Genomic DNA, 21,742 nt, shown 5'->3' with positions numbered 1-21,742 from the left:
GTGTTTTGTAAGCCACCTCCTTTGTTGATGGACTACATTTTCTAAGCACTCTCCCAATGAATCTCAACCTGGTACCCGCCTTACCAACAATTAATTTTATATGATCATTCCACTTCAAATCGTTCCGCACGCATACTCCCAGATATTTTACAGAAGTAACTGCTACCAGTTTTATTGGTCATCAGTTTGTTCTCAATTTCGTGTTGATTTCTCGGTTTATCAGAGATAAAAATATGTATGGACTGCCTTCAGGTTTATAAGTGGAACACTTTCTATGGAATAAAGTTCTATCAAATTACAAGAACATAATGAAAACTGTATTGGAAAATTTGAGGAAGTTGGGTTGTAGCATGTCTAAGAGACCGCTACCTGCACTCTATTACTGAGGTAGAAAATCCTGTACATTATAATGAAGAGGAAGGAGATAACGTCAACCAGGACATTAAGGAGGTGGAGGAGAGTAAGGGTATCACTCTAGATGTTGTTGGATATTGGAGAGCGACAGTAAAAATGGAGATATAGGAAGAAAATCGTAAAAGAAAATGTCTGAAAATTATATGTAAGAGAGTACTCACGATGTTGCTTTGACCACTGTTTCCAGTATTTTTAAGGTATTTCTAAATTAGTGGAAAAGATAATTACCAAAATATGGACATTGCTGAGATCGTTTAAAATATTTCCGTTCTGATTACTTAAATGATTAAAATATGAAATATTTTTTTGTGGAGACAGTGCAAATTTAAAGCCGTTTTCAGAATCAACATAATAAATTGTTTCTAGACCGCCTATTTTTGAGAAATCGTCTGCCAATTTTTAAAAAAAATCAGGCTTATGTCGGAGCACTGTTCTTATATTGCATTACCTCAAATAATTGGCTGTTTTCCACATCATAGAAATTTTATTTGGAGTAATTTAATGCACAGACGACAATCATAAGAATACAGTTTCGTTGATAGTAACGCCATCTCTCTGTCAGGGCAAGAAATGTTGACATTGGACCCGTAAACATCTCCCACACAGATGATAACTCCCTTGTAACGTTATGTGGTTGTTACTTAACTGAGGCTGGGAAAAATCCCAATGACGCACCAGGTAAGTCTCCGTCTCTCTTAACCATGTAGTGAAAATTATAGGATGCACAATATCGTCTCACAAGGTATTAAATACTGAACGTTCGAATGAGGAGAAGCCAATTTCTGATACACAAGAAGTGGATTCATAACGCCTGAAATACCCGTTGGGAAAAGAGAATAACTTGAAAATTAAGAGAGTGCTTCAATAGTAGTAACTAAATGAGAAATTATGTTACAAAATAAATTGCAAGAGATGTAAAATAGTCTCGAGAACAACTATACGGCTTTAAATGTCATAGCCAATCTAATAATTGAAAAGAGAATTCATTATATTCAAAGAGATTCGGCATCCAGTCAAAGGATAGGCTTTCCACTGGTGAGCGCGAATGCCATGGGCGACTAAACAACAGACAGGCAGAATACGGCGAGCCTTTGGCTGTAGCGGAAGTGATGCTCAAATCTCGACAAAGAGAGTGGGTACGAAGCGTAACAGTGACGTTCAGGTAATGTGACAGTGTGCATACAAAGTTTCCGTGTATAAACTAGCGTAACCAGTCAGAAAATGGGAAAATCAAATTGACAGTACATAATTACGCATTTGAGCAATCTGTGAGTAAAAGAGATGAATAAGCTGATATTTAAGGCTACGCATTTGCAGCTGAAGGTGCAGCTCAAGCGAACTTCCATGTACGTTCCAAGAGGAAAGTAGCCTATCCAACATGCATCCACAGTTCCAACATTGCTAATGACAGCACCATTTTGCACCAATATTACGAGAAAAACTTTCGTTCAAGTCCTCAATAATGTAATATGTGAAAGTCAATTTTACTCACCTGTTGGAAAGAAATTTTTGATTAAAATTTGTCAAAACAATTGCGCAAGTTGATTCCTTCTTCTTCTTAATGTTCCAACGTGAACGACACTAGCCTCTGAATAAAAATAAGCGAAGGTGCTTTAAGCTTTCCAAATTCATTATTCGTGAACGAATATCTCGTTCAGCAAAGTGATAACTTGAGCGGCGATGTCCAGATACTGGGAGTTTCGTATATGACAGCTTTAAACAAAATCACTATCTTGCCTCGTAGTGTTAATTAGATGCATTTTCAAATTTGATTATTTACAAAATCTCACTGTATACAATCGCTGCAAAGATAATGAAAAAGTTGTCTAATTTTTTCTTTCACTGCTTTAGAGCTCCCGCGAATGTTAGTCAGATTCCAGTGACTGCACGTTACAACTACACTCCTGGAAATGGAAAAAAGAACACATTAACACCGGTGTGTCAGACCCACCATACTTGCTCCGGACACTGCGAGAGGGCTGTACAAGCAATGATCACACGCACGGCACAGCGGACACACCAGGAACCGCGGTGTTGGCCGTCGAATGGCGCTAGCTGCGCAGCATTTGTGCACCGCCGCCGTCAGTGTCAGCCAGTTTGCCGTGGCATACGGAGCTCCATCGCAGTCTTTAACACTGGTAGCATGCCGCGACAGCGTGGACGTGAACCGTATGTACAGTTGACGGACTTTGAGCGAGGGCGTATAGTGGGCATGCGGGAGGCCGGGTGGACGTACCGCCGAATTGATCAACACGTGGGGCGTGAGGTCTCCACAGTACATCGATGTTGTCGCCAGTGGTCGGCGGAAGGTGCACGTGCCCGTCGACCTGGGACCGGACCGCAGCGACGCACGGATGCACGCCAAGACCGTAGGATCCTACGCAGTGCCGTAGGGGACCGCACCGCCACTTCCCAGCAAATTAGGGACACTGTTGCTCCTGGGGTATCGGCGAGGACCATTCGCAACCGTCTCCATGAAGCTGGGCTACGGTCCCGCACACCGTTAGGCCGTCTTCCGCTCACGCCCCAACATCGTGCAGCCCGCCTCCAGTGGTGTCGCGACAGGCGTGAATGGAGGGACGAATGGAGACGTGTCGTCTTCAGCGATGAGAGTCGCTTCTGCCTTGGTGCCAATGATGGTCGTATGCGTGTTTGGCGCCGTGCAGGTGAGCGCCACAATCAGGACTGCATACGACCGAGGCACACAGGGCCAACACCCGGCATCATGGTGTGGGGAGCGATCTCCTACACTGGCCGTACTCCACTGGTGATCGTCGAGGGGACACTGAATAGTGCACGGTACATCCAAACCGTCATCGAGCCCATCGTTCTACCATTCCTAGACCGGCAAGGGAACTTGCTGTTCCAACAGGACAATGCACGTCCGCATGTATCCCGTGCCACACAACGTGCTCTAGAAGGTGTAAGTCAACTACCCTGGCCAGCAAGATCTCCGGATCTGTCCCCCATTGAGCATGTTTGGGACTGGATGAAGCGTCGTCTCACGCGGTCTGCACGTCCAGCACGAACGCCGGTCCAACTGAGGCGCCAGGTGGAAATGGCATGGCAAGCCGTTCCACAGGACTACATCCAGCGTCTCTACGATCGTCTCCATGGGAGAATAGCAGCCTGCATTGCTGCGAAATGTGGATATATACTGTACTAGTGCCGACATTGTGCATGCTCTGTTGCCTGTGTCTATGTGCCTGTGGTTCTGTCAGTGTGATCATGTGATGTATCTGACCCCAGGAATGTGTCAATAAAGTTTCCCCTTCCTGGGACAATGAATTCACGGTGTTCTTATTTCAATTTCCAGGAGTGTATGTATGTATGGGCGGCCAGATATAGGTTTCGGCATAGTATAAATACGAAATTTCAGAGTTAAAATGCTAGTTTCACGCTTCAGAACCGTTAGCATGGATTTCCAGAATCTGACTGCTAACGAAAATTTGAGGGAGAACTGTAAAAAGTAATTTATATTAAAATCTGAACTATACCATTTGAAATGTAGAATGTAGCAGGACCAAAGTACAGCGAGCGAAAGGCTATTTAAAACTTGAATAGTAACCAGACGGCATTTATAACAGTCGTGGGCCATGAAAGGGAAAAAGTGGTTGAGGCGGGGGTGGGACAGGATTGTAGTTTACCCCCAATATTATTCATTCTATAATATAATTATACAATGAGCAACTACTTGCATAATTTAATTTCTTTACCGGTTTCGGCCACTTACAGCCCTTCTTCAGAAGGTTAAGCCTATCGCAATATCTGCAAGTGTCAATAATAAAGTGTATACAGCAAAAAATGCCACAGTACTAAAAGCACATGCAGGAGCAGTAAGTAATACAATGCTGAATCCATTAATGCAATATGAGTTCTCAGATGCTACATGTAGTTCAGTGCGTGCATAAAACTAATACAGCACACAGAGCAAGCAGTGCAGGAAAACGAAAGTTTGGGGAGAAAAATAAAAACTTTGACAGAATTTCAATGTCATCGGCAAACATCAGAGATAGCAAAGGACCTGCAAGGCAATTAAAGAGAATGGATGGTGTCTAGAAAGAAGAATGTTAGATGAACATCAACATGAGCAAAGCAAGGGTAATGGAATCTAATCGAATTAGCTCAGGCAATGCTGAGGGAATTAGATTAAGAAACGACATACGGAAAGTAGTAGAGGAGTTTTGCTATTTGGACAGCGAAATAACTGACGATGGGCGAAGTAGAGAGGACATAAAATGTAGACTGCCAATGGTGAAATTAGCGTTTCTAAAGAAGAGAAATTTGTTAACATCGAATATAGGTTTAAGTGTCAGGGAGTCTCTTCTGGAGGTATTACCATGGAGTATAGGCATGTATGGAAGCGAAACATGGACATTAAACAGTTAAGACAAGAATAGAGTAGAAGCTTTTGAGAAGTGGTGTTACAGCAGAATGTTGAAGATTAGGTGCGATCATGTAAATATTGAGGACGTACTGAATAGAACTGGAAAGAAAGGAAATTTGTGGCACAACTTGACTAAAAGAAGTGATCGGTTGATAGGATACGTTCTGAGACATCAAGGGATGGACGGATGTGTGGGAGGTAAGAATCGTAGAGGGAGACCAAGACATGAATACTGTAAGCATAATTCAAAAGGATGTAGGTTGCAGTAGCTATTCTGAGGCGAAGAGGCTTGCGCAGCCTAGAGTAACGTGGAGAGCTGCATCAGAGCAGTCTTTGAACTGAAGACAACAACAATAGTAAAATGGAAGAAATGATCAAGGTATAAGACGGAACAACCAGAGAAACGTGGCTGTGTAGTGCTGGTCATTTCCTGTACAGCGACGTCTTCTGCAGGGGTGGACGACATGCTGGGGGAGAGGAAGGAACGAGTTGTAGTCCGGCCAGAGTGATCAGCCGGCGCCCAACGAAGCCCGACCCTTCACACAGGGAGGTGGGGACTGGCCTTAAAAGATAAACACAGCTGTAAGCGGTCAGGAGCCAGGTTACCTGTTTTGTGGTGATATTGAAAGAAGGCTTAAAAACTACTGTTAACTGTCGACACTCAGACTCACCTACTGTACCATCCTACCATAACAGGTGCACCGATTCCATGCTAGGGATCCATGAAGGTTCTCTACACTAGTGATATTCAAAAACGTTGCTAAAACATACATCTGCTGAATATTGCTTCAGAGATGTCGCTGTAAATGTCGTTCGTTTTTATTGATGCACAACGGGTACCTGCATCGTAACGATTATCTAGCACTGTCAAAAAACCAAGTGTTTCTCGAATAATGGGTTAACCAAACATGTAAACAGCTCTGCCGGAGCGCCTGTCGGTGTCTCGTACATCAAACGCTTCTGGTTCCCCCACAAAATGAAATCCTTAATACGTTAGAACCACGTCTAAAAGGAATATTCATGACAAAGTAGTTTCAACAACATCACGCGCGTCAAAACGTTTAGGGACCGCCGCGCGGAGTGGCCGCGCGGCTTATGTCGCCATGTCACGGATTGAGCGGTCCCTCCCGCGCAGGTTCGAGTCCTCCCTCGGGCATGGGTATGTGTGTTGTCCTTAACATAACTTAGTTTAAGCTGGCACGGTAGCTGAGCGTGTTCGGTCAGAGGGTTAGCTGCCTTCTGTAATAAAAAACTGAGTTAATGGATCAATGATGAACCTGAGTAAGCGTCATGGGGCGTCCGCCCCGAACAAATACAACGACCGTTAACGAACAAAATAAGATAAAAAAAGCGTGTTCGATCAGAGGGTTAGCTGCCCTCTGTAACAAAAAAAAACAAAAATAAAAAACTGAACGAATGGATCAACAAAGAACCAAAACGGTGTCATCAGACGTCAGCCCCGAACGAAGTCAACAAACAATTTGCAAGAAAAAATGAGATCAACAAAAAAAAGTTGTGTATAAGTTTAGGGACCGATGACCTCAGCGCCGGCCGCGGTGGCCGTGCGGTTCTGGCGCTGCAGTCCGGAGCCGCGGGGCTGCTACGGTCGCAGGTTCGAATCCTGCCTCGGGCATGGGTGTGTGTGATGTCCTTAGGTTAGTTAGGTTTAAGTAGTTCTAAGTTCTAGGGGACTTATGACCTAAGATGTTGAGTCCCATAGTGCTCAGAGCCATTTGAACCATTTTTGATGACCTCAGCAATTTGGTCCCTTAGGAATTCACACACATTTGAGCATTGTTTTCGTGGACCTCTAGTGGGGAAATGATGCATCTGTGATACTTTTGTCACATAAAGCTTTTGTTTCCGTTTCCTTTGAATACACAAAAATTTTATATACACGTTTTCGTCTTCCAATACTGGGCGATTCATCTCCCCAACGGACATCGTTTTATGCAGTCCGCAGTGTTATATCTTTCCTTCAAAAACCACACGGAATATTTTCACATTCTCTCCGTCGCTACCTGCAAACTGCTCGCCCTACTGAGAAAATGTACAGGTCGTTTTTGTAGGAAATTTAATGTAGTTACATTTTGTACTGAGATACGTTTTTGCTGGAGGCTGTAGTTTTCGAATTATTCAATAAAACCAGCAAAAGTTACTTTCAAACGCACCCTGGTTCCACACTCAGCCCACCAGTCAGGATTTCTAGTATGTTGCTCATGACGTTTCCTGTTAGCACTGTTCGAGAGCATGAATTATTCCCCACATTCGACCTTTTTTGGTCTTCATTGTCTGGCCACCAGCTTCGTCGAGCACTTAGATAAAATGCACACCAACGTCAATTTCAGACAACTTTGTGAATTTTAACGGCATAAAGCAAACAAATACATCGCTGTTTTCGCCAGGCCTACTGATTACGAAACTACTCTGCTTGTAAGGATTAAGTTTGGATCAGATTTCAATCCTAATTAGTTTTAGCGTTTTTTTCATCTTTCTTATGGGCCCGTTTAAATTGGTAATATTAACGCAACAGCTGACAATGCTGCTGGCGTAGTATCCCTATGAATGGACATCAAATAAGTCGGATACTGGGAACAACTAGTGAAGTCGGAAAGTTTTGTGCAGTGGTAGGAGGGGGTGCCATGAACAACATATTAGAAATGCCGCCTGTTGAGAGAAGAGTGTCGGGCAATTAAGGTGCGTTTGAAGGTCACTTTCAGACCTCTTTCTCCAAACACGTGAAGACAGTGGCCTCCAGCGAAGAGTTATCCAGCTACAAAATTTCCTACAAAATGATCCTGTTGGTTTTTCAGTGCGGCATATAGTCAGCGCTTAATGATCGAGAGAATATTAAAATCTGGCTCTTGGTTTTTGAAGGCCAGATAGATCATTGCAGGTCGCAAAGAACGACATTGTTAATGGCAGCTAAACCACACTCTATATGTACTTTCTGCATTTTGGCTCGCTGTGACTGAATATTATTATCAATTCAGCCCAGTCATCCATGGTAGCAGAAAAGTTATTTCCTACTATGGTTCTGTAAAAGGTAGCATCAAGGATGCCGGTAAAATCTACCTATACACTTGCTTGATATTGTGGCACTAGAACAGAAATTGGCAACACACTAAGAAGGAATGTGCTCGCGTAAGCACACTGGTCGGCAAAGATGTAGAAAAAAAATCGATAGTAAGTGCTGGATCACGCGAGCCTATCAGGAGAGAGCCTAAGACAGACTCGCTAGCAACAAGCCGCCAACGCCCTCTCGGCCGCAAGTATTTAGATCGTCTCCGCTGACTGAAGGCCTCAGTCTGTCGGTCAGTTTCAGTCACTAGTCAGTTTCAGTCACTAGTCAGTTTCAGTCACTATCCTAGTTGGTATCTGTCAGTTCACATCATCGGCTAAGAGAGTGTGTAGCTACTGCAACAATGTTTATAGCGGGACTTGAACTTTACCAGCAGTGAGGCTAACGTGGAGGAGCTTGTACCACAACACATGGACTCCCTGAAAGATAATTAGCTTGCTGTTTATGTAAATAAAGAACCCTGCTAATACATGTGCGGAGTTGTATTGTACAAAGAAGATACAGATCACCGAACAACATCCTTTCCTTTGATTCCTGCGGTACAAGATTCAACAGTGGCGACGAGGACACAAGAGTGGCGGCGAGGATACAACAAGTAATCAGTAACATTTTTTGCTAGTGAGGATACACAGTTTAATGTCCTATACCTAATACAATGAAATTTTAAATAACTTGGCTGTCTCTTGGCAGTGTATTACTTAGTTACTAAGAGTGAAAGTAGTGTAGGGGCCTGGTCTGAGACCCCCTACTGTTGTCGGAATGCCAGAGCGTAGAGTGCGGTGGAGCAGGCCGCTTGGCGCGCTGGGCGTTAATGTTACAACATTAGCGGAACAACAGCTTATTGCATTAAAGTTAATAATAATGTAATTTTGTCTACAACGGCTCCCAGGGCAGCGGCAGCGAGCGCACGCTTTTGCACGCTGTCTCAAGTCTTCTTACGACGTCGTCCCGGCGGGGTCTGTTTACGTAAACACGGTGTCGAGTGGGTGGGCGAGTGGCAGGTCTCGCTGGCACTCGGTGGAGCCCGTACAGCAGGTGTTGGTGCCCAGGACAGCTACTTCGTATTAACAGAGCTCTCTCGTGCTCAGGTGAACTCTCAGCCGATCTGCACGGTGTGGAGGTTAACAACACCATAGCACTTCCAGCCATATAGGCTGCGGATGTCGATGATTCCTTACAAGTAGTAGCCAGAGGCAACAGCTACTAACTAGCCTCGAAAATTGAAACCTGGTAGTCAAAGAAAGGCAGGATTCAGTTACGATTGTGGACGGGGCCGTAATCAGTTGCTATTGGTTGCCTTTTATAGTTACACACAATTTATTTTAAACCAGTAATTCAAAATTCAACAATAAATAAAAAATACCACACGTTATTAATGAAGGAATAAACAAATGTGTAAATAAGTGTTTTCAGTGAGTTACAATCTACCAATTCACCATTAAATACAAATACAGCAGACAATGATTTAAAGGTAAGCCACTCTGATCTGGGCAGAAGGCCTTACACGCCAGGAATGGCCATAAATTAAGAATTGTTTAAAACTCGTTGCAACTTACAAATTACAGGTATTGAAATATTAAAGGCAAGTCGCCACAAACACAGGAGAAGGCATCAGACGCCAGGAATGGCAGTAAATACGGTTTTAAGGCTTACTGCTAAAATACAAATACCAAATTAGAATTTTAAGGCAAATGACCACAGTCAAGGCTGAAGGCCTTACAAGCCAGGAACGGCAATAATATAAAAGTTTAGAAACTTGCTGTAAAACAGCAAATACAATAGCAAAGGTTAATTAGAAAACAAACAACTGATCACCAAACGCCGACCGGAGTGGCCGTGCGGTTCTAGGCGCTGCAGTCTGGAGCCGAGCGACCGCTATGGTCGCAGGTTCGGATCCTGCCTCGCGCATGGATGTGTGTGATGTCCTTAGGTTAGTTAGGTTCAATTAGTTCTAAGTTCTAGGCGACTGATGACCTCAGAAGTTAAGTCGCATAGTGCTCTGAGCCATTTGTACCATTTGATCACCAAACGGGTGAAATAAGATTAAGGTAAACTTTGTAACACAGTCCTTAACATCCACTCAACACTACACTGCTATATTTATTCCAGAAGGTGACCAGAACTATTAACTACACATATATAACCTTTAATGTAGGCATTACAAGGTACCGTAATAAATAATACAATAATAAAACACAAGGATTAGTACATAAGTTCCTTTATGGGTACTGAGGCAGATTATACCCGCAGAAGGCGTGTGTTGAAGGAGTGTTACACTGAACTACTGGCCATCAGATCTCCTTTCAGAACACACTGGTTTTACAAGAACCAAGGGGCCACAGACGGTACTCCAGGAATCGACCTCTGAGAAGGTCCGGCAACAAATACTTTCGCGAGCGATGCGATAGGCAGCCAAGAGTTGCATTCACTTCACAAGATGGTAACTCAGACTAGTGGCAGTCTAACGAATGACTAATGATAATCTTGCTGAAGCTACCTGACGTCCGATAAACCAAATGCAACGATGGAACAATACGCCAAAGCCGGAACCGGCGGTCTGCACTACGTCCCGAGAATACCGTGTTTAGAGCGCCCAGAACGAGAAAGGAACCACTACCACCAGAGTAGAAGAATCACCAACCGGCCTACAATCAAGAAAGCTGCCAAAACTACACGCCTTAACGGACAGCAGCGGCAAGGCGAGGAAACGTACACTGCCGTTACATACACTAACCCCCAGGGCAGGTAACTGGGGCATTAGCGGCCACCAGTGAAGAAGAATTACCACTGGTTGAGCTTAACAAATTGTAACAAGTTGAACGCAGTAAATATTAATAAGAAGTCGGGAAAAGCTAGTCAGATCCACCTTCCCCAAGCACGCCACTCACTGCTCTTTGCCTCGGCGACACCACGAGCAGCAACACGAACCCAAGTCATCGCGAGATATCACAATGGTGGAGGTCTCTCTACTTGGATTGAAATGCACTCATCTTAAAGCTTGCTGGATCCGGTTTACGACGACGTCATACACCCTCGTGACCGCAGCCGTTCCATCCGGCAGTCCATGCGTGCCGACAACGGTCCCGGCGTGTTCTGGCACCGCCGGACCTGGCTCCTCCTGAGTCCCCAACCGAACTGGCCCACTCGTACAACCCGAAAAAACAACGGCGTCGCCCCAAAGATAGGGCAACAGTTACTACATATCGATAACCGCTGCTGCTGCCACTAGCGGACAGGCAATGGTTTCGAAACCGAGTGGCGCCAGTCAACACGAGAAAAACACAAACAACCGCAACCGAGCCAACTAAACTATACCGCCTGGCCTCCACCAGAGGGCGGAAACCTACAAACAGCACCGAGCCGCAACACGGCTCAAAAATACTGTGATAGGTGCTGAGCGGAACCGATAGCAAAGTTTCCAAGTCTTCTCATCAGTGGCTGAGAGGTCGGCAGCTCACAGCGACCAAGTTCAGCTGACTGGACAGGTAGCAGTTCGAAGGCGGTCATCTTGGCGGACGGCAGGAGTGCATCACATGTTTCGCCTCGTAGTTGGTGTACTGCAATGTTATTCATGTGAAGACTCAGAAGCCAGAGTATTTATTACTATTCATCTGAGATAGTGGCGTTATACCTGGCCGGTGATGGCTTATGGCCTACTTCTCTAGGCCAATCAGCAAGAGTAACTCCCACGGTTTCAACTTGTTATGTTTCCACCATATCAGCACTTTGACTCTACCATGCGAAGTCAAGCTGTGCTGTCAGAATAACGTTATGTCTTTTCCTCATTCTGGTCATGTTGCCATCAGGTCTCTCGCTGCGACGGTATCTTCCGTGTTTTCCGCCTGTTTGTCATTCTGATTGCGACACGGGAGTTGGCTTGGCTTGCATTTGCTTGGTGCCGGTTGGAGAGGACTTCGAGAAAATTTTCTATAGTTACATAATATTGCTACACAGCAGAAACATGACAATCGTAGTTAGTCGTTCCTCTCGTTCCGCAAGTAGCGACTGCTAAGTCAGAACTGCAGTATTCTAAATTGAAATGCCGGAATTCGCGGAAACCTGTAATTGCAGGAACTCTAGCTGTTGTTGGCGCTGCAGGAACTGTCTTGAGTGTCGGCAGCGTGTCTTTCTTTGTTTCTGTTGGTGAAAGGATCTCCATTTGTGCCCTGCTAGGTGGAAGCAAAATAGTCCACGGTTGATAACGCTCTCTGTGGTGGATGGAAACACTATCGGCTGATGACATTGACGCGGAGGTTAAGGTGAGACGAAAGCAGAAGTTAGTCCCAAGTTGCGTGCGTAATCTGGGGGTTGCTACTCGGAAATAGGAAGGCACCTGTCGTTTGGTTGTACCTGTGCGGTTGCGACCTCTTGTACGTGATTATGGTTGATTAGTCCTTCAAACACAGAGCAGAGAACTAGGAAGAGGACAGGATGCTAACGAAGGCCTCCTTATAAGAAATCGTCTGTGACATGGATGTGTTTGTGCAGTTTTCGCTAGCAGCTCTGAACATAACTTACGTACAACCCCCAGTCTCTGAATAGGAAATGAACTATTATACGAGCACCTGTTGGGAGCTGATCTGCTACGAAAGCTGGGGGTAGTGCCGCTTTTAACATGTCTACTCTATCATTAATTGTCAGATGCTGAAAACTACGTATTATACAACAACGTTCGTAGCGTTGGGAAATGAGGAGTATATCTGTAACAGTGCATTTAAGCAGGGCATAGAATCCTAGTATTCTCTGTTGCAGACCGTGTTACGTCAGCATGTGTCTGCTAGCAAAATAATTGGAGTTTATAAAGAACGGACATATACATACCAGGTTGGCTAATAAATATCATTGTCAGAAAAACGACCCATTTTACAGGGTAATCAGACGTACAACGAAAATAATTTATCAACATCGAGATTCAAACAAAGTACAAAAGAAATAGAGCACGTTGCAGGATACATAAAACAATTGTCGAGGAATCGGTGTGACATGTTACTGAATAAGAGGAGGTTCAGCTTCTGGTATGATCGTGGATGACAGTATAATGCACCGATATAGCGGTCCACGTGGGTACACGCCTCTAACCCAACCACAAAGAACTGTTACGCTTTCAGTTACAATACAATGAAAAAGTAAAAGGTTTACAGTACGTAATCGAGATATCCGAAAACAAATTCATCCTATATGAATACGCTGACTTACATTTCATGCGTTGCTTAAGCCAAAGCATGTAATAGTTACGCCAGAAATATACAGCCATATGAAGTGAACACAGCAAACAACGACGGTTTGACTGTCAAGAACCAAGACAGAAACAAGAGGATCTGCGGCTGCCGCACACCACAGACCAATATGCAACATAAGCGAATTATCGCTTCACGCGTGTGATTGGCCGCCGCAGGCCATATGGCTTCTTGTAAGACATGTCACGCACCTGCCTACCCTTGTGTCCAAAGAGCTACGCAGGACACTGGAGCATCATCGATACCAGTATATCTCGGAAGTACCTCTTTGGATAAGACGGGATAGCGTCGTATTAATGCATCAGTGAAACGCGTCAAGACGAAAAGCAGACATGTTTCAGTTATGTGAACAAACACAGCAACCACACACTTCTTATATACGTAGCTTTATTCGCGTTACGAAATTGCAGTGCCTGTATTATTCCGAATTACGATTCTCTCTTCCTTCGCACATGGTTGACGACACATGGAAGTCTGGGTCGGGATGAGAGTCGTGGGCGGGTAGCCTAATGATAAGGCGACCGCCAGCGGTAAGTGGGACATCCAGTTTCGAATCCCGGCCCGGCACAATTTTTCATTGTAGTCATCCCATTATGGATCTGATGGTTGCTCATATTCGCAATTGCCAATACATTTAATGTATTTCATAACGGCTGTAGTCGCAATAGTGCCTGTTCCTTCTGACATCCATGCATACCCGAGTAATTCGGAATTAGACAGGCAGTGCAATATTGTATTTATCTGCCAACACCGGGCAAGCGACTCTGCCCTGTACGGGGATATACATAATGGACGTGCGAGTACAGGGTGTAGAAAAATGGTCGACGACATATGGAAGTCTGGGCCTGGCCATGCCAAGGCGTCGCGGCTGTGCGGTCGTGTTACTGGACTGCAGAGCGGGAGTTCCGTCTTCAAATCTCCCTCGTGGTCAGAGAGCTGGTTGCTCTCTGTAACAAAAAAACTGTGTGAAGGGATTAACGATGAACTTCAGCGGGTGTCATGTGACGACAAAAGGCAAGGAATAAAATGCAAAAAAAAAGAAAGAAATAAAAAAAAAAAGAAATGGTAAGGTGACCGCTAGCGAGAAGCGAGAATTCCGGTTTGGAGACACCGCCCGTCATTCCACTATGCAGCTGTTAGTTGTTCACATTCGCAACTCTGAATACATTTAATGTATTGTGTATGTTAAGACAGGATTCCGATTTTCACCCGCTTTCAGTTGGCATATTACACTTACATCATCAGCTGGATGTGGTATACCTGAGAAAAAGATAAAAAACCTTGTCGACACCAATCCTGAACGAAATACGGCCGTTACCAACACCTGGAAACCCATGTCTCCGCAATATCCTTTCTTTCAGGTGTGCTAGTTCTGCAAGGTTCGCAGGAGAGCTTGGAAGGTAGGAGAAGAGATACTGGCAGAAGTAAAGCTGTGAGGACGGGGCGTGAGTCGTGCTTGGGTAGCTCAGTTGGTAGAGAAAGCAAAGGTCCCGAGTTCGAGTCTCGGTCCGGCACACAGTTTTAATCTGCCAGGAAGTTTCACATTAAAATGTTAGAATGTGTGTGAAATCTTATGGGACTTAACTGCTAAGGTCATCAGTCCCTAAGCTTACACGCTACTTAACCTAAATTATCCTAAGGACAAACACACACACACACCCATGCCCGGTGGAGGACTCGAACCTCCGCCGGAACCAGCCGCACAGTCCATGACTGCAGCGCCCCAGACCGCTCGGCTAATACCGCGCGGCGAAGTTGCATATCAGTGCACACTCCGCTGCAGAGTGAAAATCTCGTTCTGGTAACATCCCCCAGGCTGTGGCTAAGCCATGTCTCCGCAATATCCTTTCTTTCAGGTGTGCTAGTTCTGCAAGGTTCGCAGGAGAGCTTCTGTAAAGCTTGGAAGGTAGGAGACGATGTACTGGCAGAAGTAAATCTGTGAGGACGGGGCGTGAGTTGTGCTTGGGTAGCTTAGTTGGTAGAGCACTTGCCAGCGAAAGGTAATGGTCCCGAGTTCGAGTCTCGGTCCGGCACACAGTTTTAATCTGCCAGGAAGTTTCACTTGAAAAGGTGTTACATCGTATTAGCGTGATGTCGCTTGGTAATGACGAATATGTCGTCCTATTGTCGTATCACCGTGTGATGATGATGTTTTGTGTTTTCCCATAACTCCAGATACTGTAAAACTGACAAAAAAGCTATGAAAGGGGTCACAGCGTCTTGCCAGGCTCCGAAATAAGTTTAGTAATAAGGCAAGGACGGGGAACTCACCTGCAAGTCTTGGAGCACGAGTCGTACAAGGAGCGACAAAGCAAAGGAGTAGAGGAGGAGGAGGCGGCGGCTGGAGAATGAGTTGTTTGACTGGTGGCCGTTGTGTCGCCAGCAAGCTGCCGCCGGAAACAGTCGCTCGCCGATGTGCCGCTCCGTGCTTTGACGCGGCGTCCGCTGCTTGGAATTTCCGCGCGAGTGCACCGGGTTAAGGGGCTGGCGGCCGGCTGCCGGCACAGCAGGCGCGCACTGCAGCCCCGCAGTCAGGGCGGCGGCAGGAGGTAACACGTGTGTGCAGGACGGAGCGGGCAGGTGTACTGCGCAGCGCAGAAGCGATGCAGCGTCCAGGGAGTGGGCGGTCCTACCAGCAGGGGGACGGACGTCAAAGGACGCGTGCCACTTTGTGCCTGCACAGTAAAATCGTCAGCAGTCGCCAACACTCTGTAACAGGTGGATAGCTTTATAGTCTGGCAGTACGTGAAATTCTAGATCGTTTTCCTAAAATTTATATGTCGCCTTTCGGGTGTGAATGAAATACACTGTGGGAGTAATTAAACCAGCAGCCGATCGTAGCCGGCCGCGGTGGCCGAACGGTTCTAGGCGCTTCAGTCCGGAACCGCGCGATTGCTACGGTCGCAGGTTCAAAATGTTCAAATGTGTGTGAAATCTTATGGAACTTAACTGCTAAGGTCATCAGTCCCTACGCTTACACACTACTTAACCTAAATTATCCTAAGGACAAACACACACATTGTGACGTTACGTCACATAAATATTGACATTTTTAGAGGTTGTAAATCGTAGTTTACGTATTTTATGAATATAATTAGCGTAAAAGATATAGTTAATGTTCTTGAAACAACTGATATGCAGCGATAGCATCTTTATTTAATGTCTATGAAAATAAAAAAGGATCAAAGGAGACGCGATTGTACGGCCGAGGAGGAAGGACGTAATTTGTGGTACACACACTGTTTTGTTTCGCTATGCGGAAGGCAGCCATTGAGCGGCTACACATATTTTATGTAAGTTATTCGTATTTATTGCTAAAATAAACATGTTATTATTATTAAAAAATGAATTTCTTTGTAATAGTTGTCATCTCAAATGCTTGCAGTGGCTGATTATTTTTAACAAGCATTTTCTCAGTAATTTATTCTTCAGTGTTAATAGTAACTGTAAATGCGAGAGATTTCGTTATAAGAACCTTTTTAAATTGCAACAGACAATTAATTTACGTTAAAGTTCATGTTTTTAAACTGTACAGATTCCATGAGTTCAGTAAGTTTTATCTTGGCCGCTCCATGGCAACAATCGAAATTCTCTCAAGCCTTGCTTTGCAATCAATAACTAGAAATTAACAAAATTACATTCAATTTAGATAACGGCAACTATATTTTAGTCACCACGTTCAAAGTCTAAAGTTGGTACATGAATGAGGCCCTTCAACAACCCGTTTCATATTTACTTATGCACGTAAGTAAAAATGACAAGAAAAGACAATATCCCTGAGAGAAAGAATCATGCTGATAAATTAAAAATATATATATATATATATATATATATATATATATATATATATATATATATATAATTTTTGTATATGACGTAACGAATCCCAAACGATGTCACAACATCCATGCCCGAGGGAGGACTCGAATCTCCGCCGGGACCAGCCGCACAGTCCATGACCGCAGCGCCTTAAACGTTATTTTATATGGTGGGTAAATCTTACCCACATACGATATGCCGGCCGCGGTGGTCTCGCGGTTCTAGGGGCGCAGTCCGGAACCGTGCGACTGCTACGGTCGCAGGTTCGAATCCTGCCTCGGACATGGATGTGTGTGATGTCCTTAGGTTAGTTAGGTTTAAGTAGTTCTAAGTTCTAGGGGACTAATGACCACAGCAGTTGAGTCCCATAGTGCTCAGAGCCATTTGAACCATTTGAGCCATACGATAGTTTGGTTCAACATGTATTGCCTGAAACCCTGACACTTTGTGCCCATTCGCTCGTTAGACTCGGAACTTTCTTACCAATTATTGGATTACAGAGGTAGGATCTCACATTTTTTTCTCCGTCATAGAGCGTTAATTGTGTAATTGCATCTTACAGTTTCATTTACAACCACAACTGTCATTTGAAAACCACTGCATAACACATGGCAGGACGTGCTTCGTCGAATGCCATCCGCGTGCGGAGTGGGGGAGACACACTGGTGGCAAAAACGTAAGGACGAGACTAACTGCCAAGTAACATAGATCGATGAGACGTGGACAATACATAGAAAGAACTGCTACAGTACAGTGCAGAAGGTAAGTGAAGCAAATACGCATAGAGAAGGAACAGAAATAACACTTCTATTCAAAGACAATAGTTACACGAAAATCGCCGCAATTAATTATTACGGATATTACAAAAGACGGGACTCGGTTCGTAAGGTGGTATGTGATCACGACAGAGGGCAATGCATTCTCCGCAACGTGCTCCCATATTGGCCTCAAGGTTGGCAAGTATTTCCATACCTCCTTTAGCGACGTTGAAAACTGATGGATGGTAATGGACGTGCTACAATACGGCTCACCAAAGCGTCTCACACGCTCTCGATGGGATTTGAGTTAATGGACAGGCCATTCTATTCGCCGAATATTCCCTTGTTCCAAGAACTATTCCATCTATGCAGACAGTACAGTCGCGTACTGTCATCAGTTAAAATGTCACGGACAAGTGCACCCCTAAAAAAAAAGAAGCGATTACAGCATTACAACAACATTAATTGTGTTCAGAGAACTGGAGGTCAGTACGCTCGTGCAAAATTATACCTTCCCGTACTGTAACAACTTAACTACCAACACGATCACGTTCAACAGCGTTCCTGGGTGCGTTACGGGTCCCCATCTCTTGTAAGGAGTGTGTCAGAACTCTTCATTACATAAAACAATATACCCAACTTAACTCTATTCTTTGAATTGTGTAAGCACTCAGATATCGATAGTAACAATCTAAGAGCGAAACGGGAGCACGATTCTAAGCATTGTTGTGAGACGAGTCAGTAGTGTTGGTCGAGAGCTTGGAGACAGAAGACGGTCACGCTGCCCTGACGTCGGTGATGGCAGATCTTACCTCACTCAAGGCCAGATTTCATTTATATGGTCAGGACAGATTTAAATGGCTTAACTACTCTTGAAGATGGAATTAGTGGTAAAATTCGGAAGCATAGCGTAAAGCGAAATTTCAGGGTTAGGCTCGTGATTGTTAGTCCAAATTTGCAATAATCCCATGTTTCGCTTGTTAAAGAAACCTCCTTACCCTCCAAATAACAATAATTATTCTCCACATCTAATTCATAAATGCCATGGTTATTAAATGTTAATCAGAGTTTGAGATTGAAATTATTTGTCAATCGGGGACTCATCCATTATTAATACTTATGTCATTGCCAGGCATTTCGCCATTGAAATGGAATGATCGTATGGCTTGTTGGCCGGGGGCCCCATGCGGGGGGAGTTCGGCTGCCGTATTGCAAGTCCTTTTTAGTGGACGCCACTTCGGCGACTTGCGGGTCAATGATGATGGACACACAACACCCAGCCCCTGCCGGGAATCCAACCAGGACCTCCTGCGTGGTATGCGGAAACGCTACCGCTATGCTACGGAGGCGGACATTTGCCATTATTGTTACTAAGAATGAATTTAATAAAAAGGAGGTTGCTTGGGTCCTGTTAACTACTAAATAACTTGTAAGAAGGGATTTCATAAATTATGTCTATTTAAAAACTTCAGAAATCATCATGACCAATAATAGTTTGACAAGTATTAATAATGGCGAAAAACTTGTCAAACTATTATTGGTCATGATGATTTCTGAAGTTTTTAAATAGACATAATTTATGAAATCTCTTATTACAAGTTATTTAGTAGTTGACAGGATCCGAGCAACCTCTTTTTTATTAAATTCATTCTTAGTAACAGTAAGCTTTAGCTGCTACTGCTGCATGCTGATAATAATTGCTGTAAACCAACTGGAGAAAGGCAGTCATCTATAGAGACGAGTGCAAAACTTGGGGCCAAAACAGAGACACTGACACACCACAACATGTCATGTACTTTAATACCGTAAATTCCGTTGAACAAGCAAGATTGTGTATCGCTTGTAAATTCATAGTCAAATACGCAGTCAGATAGCTTATCCAAATGTTACTTTTAAGTTTCTCATGTAACGATCTGTTGAGGGCTTAAATGACAGTGAAACTGACACTCATACAACACGCACACATTGTTATGCAGGTTATATTTCTATTACTGATAGCTCAGGTTGCTTGTCGAGTCCATTTTCACAGACCACCATAGGCTATATTTGTTGTAGGTATGTTACACTCTTGTCGTAAGAGGGTACAACCAAAATCACTACTCCGAGTGAATCTGTTTTCATCCGAGAAGAGAACTTGATCCAAATCTTCGTACCAACGCAATCGGAGCGGCCGATGTGCGGGAGTTAACGGAATACAACGCACTGATCGTCGGACAAAAAGACCAACCTCAAGCAGTCGCCGTGTCCGTGTGTATTTACGTGTCTTGCAGTCCTCTTAAATGTGTTTGCAATACCAGCCGCTTTTTGACGTGGATCCCTTGTTGCTTGTTGCACACTGAGCGGCTGTCTGCTGCTGTAGTTGACCATGGCCGATCGCCTCCTTCCCTTCGGATAGTAGCACCTGTACTCCGGAGCGCTCCTCCAAACAATCCTGAGAGCAATGCCAAACTCACAGGCTACACTCGTCATACTTCGTCCTTGTCGCTCGGGGAAGAGTAACGGAGAAACTGGAGTTTCATCCAAATGTTGTCTCCTTGCCATGTGATGATGAAGAACACCACCACAGAACTCCGTAAATGCTCTATATTTGACACACAGTCTTTTCCCACTACTTCAACTGCCTCGTGTTGCGCAGCCAGCCAAGTTTGCCGCTATGGTCACGCATACCACGAGACATATAGCGTCCAGCTTTCTGTGCACGAGTAAGAGTCCTCTGCAACATTTCCCGCACTTTTCAGCTGTTTGTTAATACGTCGCACGTATGAAAAATAAGAAAAAAGGTTGTGATGACGGGGGTTTCTGGTCCCCTGGTCTGATTCGTCTCTGGATTCCGCAATGCACTCTCAGCTGTCTATCTAATTCTGCTCAGACGTTCCGTACACCCCTGTATAGCTGCGATCAATGATCCAAGCCTACAAGTTCCTTTCCTTAAATGTTAATCGTGTGGAATCAGAATTGCCATTGGCTTCGCTGCATCAGTGCATTTATGATTCATGTGCGGACATGAGGCACTTCCCCTTACCTGGTTTTCGTCTGATCTTTAATGTAGCAGCGGAATTTTCTACAGGAACCGCCTTATTCCGTCGAAAAGACATTCCTATTGCTGAGGTGGAAATGTTGGTTTCTCGCAGGAGCATAGGTTGTCAACTTTTTAAGCTTATCTTGGTTCTTTTACACACTCCTTTTGGTACTGCTTGCGCCGTCTATCGTTCACGTTTTTATAAAGAGGATATTGTTTATCTGTTGCGTAAGACTGCTCCGGGTATTCTGTTGGGTGGTGATTTTAACTGTATGTTGCGTCCTGTCGCGAATTACATGATCTGTCCGCTCCTTACGCCTGCAAGACGTCTGTATATATGTAACTACACGACGTTAGGTTAAATTTACCCACTTTGCTGTGACTTCTAGTAGCAGGTTGGTTTTACTTATCAGACTGCCTGCGCGATTGTATTCTTAATGTTGAAATCATCCCAGCTTCATTTACGGATCACTGTGATGTGACTAGAACCCTCAATCTGGAGCATCAACCAGTAAAATTGTTTCTCACTTCCTGGATGTTAAACATCACTCACCTACCTCATCCGTCTGACGATGACGTGAGAGCGTACTCTGTGGTCCACTGGGAAGTACTCTTCCATCCAAAACCGAGGCTCAGGTAAGCTTTTCTGTGCTGTCAAAGCGCTAGACTTTCGGAGAACTGACGAATATTACTATTCCATCCTGCGTGAACTTTTTGATGCTGCGGATCACGCACCTCTGCGAATTGCGGACGTTAGGCGTCTAAAGGCAAAATTGTTGACCTTGAAAAGAATACAAATGGAGAGGTTGACAATGAGACCCAAGCCACGATCATTGGTTACGCAAGAACTGACTTCCTTATATCATTTGCATCACCTTCAGACCCGTCACCGACGTGCTTGTATTCATTCTCTCACGACAAATAATGGACGTACCGTATCGGAACAAGCTCATACAGCGCGTGTCTTACATCAATACTATGTAGACATCTACGACATCGATGAGTCCATTGCAACATTTTACGACC

Source organism: Schistocerca nitens, chromosome 8 (assembly GCF_023898315.1).
Source record: "Schistocerca nitens isolate TAMUIC-IGC-003100 chromosome 8, iqSchNite1.1, whole genome shotgun sequence".
NCBI lineage: Eukaryota > Metazoa > Arthropoda > Insecta > Orthoptera > Acrididae > Schistocerca > Schistocerca nitens.
This window is presented reverse-complemented; position numbering follows the sequence as displayed.